Source organism: Leptosomus discolor, chromosome 11, assembly GCF_034619465.1.
Source record: "Leptosomus discolor isolate bLepDis1 chromosome 11, bLepDis1.hap2, whole genome shotgun sequence".
Taxonomy (NCBI): Eukaryota; Metazoa; Chordata; class Aves; order Leptosomiformes; family Leptosomidae; genus Leptosomus; species Leptosomus discolor.
In genome coordinates, this window is record NC_141401.1 from 20,355,564 (window position 1) to 20,359,351 (window position 3,788).

Consider the following 3,788-nt stretch of genomic DNA (forward strand, 5'->3'; position numbering starts at 1 on the left):
CTCCCTTGCTCTCCATACATTTAAGCTGGTTGCAGCCCACTTGTGTAGCCTTTCCGGACTGCTTTTCCTTCACCTCCCGGCTCGAGCTGAGGAGCAGGTCAGGAAGGTAGGTCTAGTGCCAGGGCTCTGATGTGACACCGCTGCTTCCCTGCTGCACCCAGAGCTGCACGGCTGTCTCCAAGGCTGGGACACATCGGGGAAAGGACGAGACGCAGGTTAGAACCTCTCCCTCTGGAAAGGGATAGAGGCGTTTCCAAGACACAAGTAGCTTAACAGACCAAAAGGGGAGGTTTCAAAACGAGGTCAAGGACAACTGTGTGCAGCAACTCCGCCCAGGGAGGACTGGCGTGGTGCCGAGGACCGGTGGATTCTGCTGGCTTGCACAGAGTTGTCCCCGTGCAGAGCTGTCCCGTTCCCCTCAAAACACTGGGTTTTCCAAAGCCTCCCTGCTCAACCTTTAGTGAGGAAGACACACAATGGGTACCTCAGTGCCCTGTTCCTTTGTCTTCCTTTATCTGATGGGAAGCTGAGGCCTGTCCTGGTTCATGGCTTTCACCATCACCTCAGGAACAAAAAGATGATTTTCACAGGTGCCAAGTCCAAGCAGCCCAACTTACAAGTCCACAGGCAGCGGAGTGGCCCTGAAGTGCAAGAACCATGGGATTTCTCCCTGGAAGAACAGCAGTGCAAGATGCAATGTCAGCCTCATTGTCACTGGAACTGGCGACAGTTTGGGCACTGAAGTCACTGAGAACGAGCTGGCTCAGCACTTTCCCCAGCCCCTCAGAGGAAAGGAAATGAAACAATGTGCCTAAATTAAGGAGGTGCTTTTTTCAGTGTCTAAACTGAGCACTTCCACCAACCACCTTCATGCTGACCACAAAACGTACACTGAAGTGGAGAGGACAGCTGACCCCAGCACAGTTCTCTACTGACAAGGCAGAAAGCTGAACTGCTGCCTCTCAAGGTGAGTGGCAAATACGGTTTACCCAGACAGCGACAGCCTGAGCCTTCAACAGCATTTTGGTGCCCAGCTTTCACTGACGTCCCACTGCAACGTGAGGAAAATCCTGCGCTCCCACAAAACATACACTCTGCATTTTCCAGTGTGTTCCTGGGTATGTCAATGTGGATCTGGGAAGAAAACATCATGTTAGCTGTGATCCTTCTGAGCAGGAAACCACAACCTGAATTCTGGCCTCCTGAATGCAGAAGGAGCTCAGATGAAGTTTCAGGTACTTTCAAGGACTGCTCACTCTCAGTTGCTGTGGCTCACCTTAGGTATTTCCAGAAGATATTCCAGAAGCGATTTTCTGGTAGATCTGGATTTCGCCCTAGATTTTGGCAGGACAAATGATCTAAGAAATTGCTTGGTGCAAAAAGTAAACGCCAAAAACCCAGAAAAGATAGCTCCCGAACTGATGGGAAACGACTATACACATTTTTCAATAAGTAAAATACAATTTATTGTATTTAAGCCATTCATAAGTATCAACACAATGTAGTATGTTTGAAACAAACATCTTACCAATAAATACTATCTAAACATTAATATTAATCTTTTGATCAAACGTGTACAGTGTATTGACTCAATATTGCTCAGTGAGCTCTATATGACGTTTCCATAGTGCATTCAGTTTGTTACAGGGATAGTTTGCCACAAATATTGCAAAGCATCAGAGTTGACTTTTCCAAGTGAAAACAGCTGAACTATTTCATTAGGGACTGAAGGCTGATACAGATGTCAGTGGCCTAGGTTAATTGGTTATGGATTCATGGAACCTCATGTTTTCATGAATGAGGAAACTTTGTTTCTAATGTAATTTTTATAGAATTGGGAAAAAATCCCACTTCCAAATAGAATGAGGATATTATTATCAAACTTATGTGAACAGCCATCTCCAGTGATCAGCGAGCTTGTGATCAAGCTTGTTTTCTCTTGTTTCAATCTAAATATAAATCCTATCTTTGATCTTTTCAGAGATGTATCTCACCGCTTGCATCTCAGAGGTCAGACCATGCAAGCCCCCAGCATTACTCCGGCACTTTGCTCCCTCTGTGCCTCTACTCAGCTTAGACTGAGGAACTGTCAGCACAAGCACAGGTGACACACTCTAGTCTCAATAGTTTTCAATGTATCAATGCAGAGACAATTTCCCAATAGTTATATAATTAACTGTATCTCAGCTTCATCTGATTAAATCTTAATTCTACCGCATCAGCTCTGCACAGAGGTAGTCCTGCCAGTTTGTGTTGTGCTACCGTGCTCACACAGGGCTGGGTGCTGCCAGCGATGCGGCTGGCTGTACCACTTCCTGAAGCCCAGCAGCTCCTGGATCAGACGGGCCTGTGTGCTCTGGTGACCAGGGGTCAAATGCTGGCAGGACTGCGGCTCACAGCAGGTGTCCAACAACTCACTGTCGTTCGCTCTCAAGCCCAGGTACGCCTGAACTACGCCCAGCCAGCAGGAAGCTGCCGTTCAGAGCAAGGACGGTATGGTCTGGCTTGTAAGGGTCAACTCGCGTTTGCATGAACTCACCCTCCTCTGACACTGCAGGAGGACCTCAAGATGGGCACATACTGCCTCAATAGGCGTTTCAGCGACATTGCCCTGCCGACATGGTGTGAACTGCCCAAAATGCAAGTAAGAATCATGATCGTAGAATGACTGTGGCTGACTTGGAAAAGATCTGACCATCAGTATAACGGTGCTTAGTGCTTAGCATGTAGTATTCCTTTAAGTAAAAGAAAATTCACTCACCAAGTGATACAATTAAAAATTTCTAAGAAACTACTGGTTAAGTATTACCTCATGATTACGTAAATCATGTTTATATCCCTCCTCTTTGCAGATTATCAGTTTGTATATATTTAGATTCTTTATATTCAGGTAACAGAGATGAAATACTTATTTTATCTAAAAAGATGGGAGGAAAAAACAGGGATTGAAAGGATTCCTTTTCTGTACAAAAAATACATTTTTATGGCAACAGACAGTACCTTCACAGTAGGTCCTTTGCTCCTCCACCTAATACCAAGGTTCAGTCATCCATAACGCCATCATAAAGTATCAGAATTGTTTTTCTTTCCACTTTTCAACACCAAAATTCAACGCACTACTACAGAATGTTTCCAAAGTCTTATGCTACATCCTGATAAAATCAGGAATCTCTTTTTCTTTTTTTTTCTTTTAAAAAGGAACTCAATTCATGCAAATAAATACATAATGTGCACTGAAATACTCAATTCTATGATACAGAGAGATATGACTTCAGAGAAAAGTCCCTTTACAGTTATCTAAACTAGTTCTAATAAAATAGGATAGTTCTAAAACAGAATTAAAAACATTTCATTGTACTACGAGTTGATGTTTGCTATGTGTCCAAGCAGATTACATTTTCTACCTAGCTGTGTTAATCTGTGGGTTCAGTGTCACTCTTTTGTAGTGTAGCGAATATTTGATTTTGAGGGGTGGCTTTTTTATGCAGTTTTTGTAGTCCAGGGTTTCGGTCTTCATTTGATTCTGTATACAGGATCTCAGGTTAAGCCCAGATCTGCAGAGAGAGAGTTGAACAATTGTTTATGACATTGACTATTCTATCAAATGTTTAATTAAAATTTGGCATGGCAGTCAGATTAATGGCACAGAGTATCAGCAGTGATGGTATTATTTAAGCCACAAATTCAAAATGTAACAGTTCTGCTAGCACTTTGTGGGGCTCTTTTAATTTGAATTTTCTGTTCATGCTTTACACTGTGTTTTTATACCCTTGTTAGTCCCTCTAGAG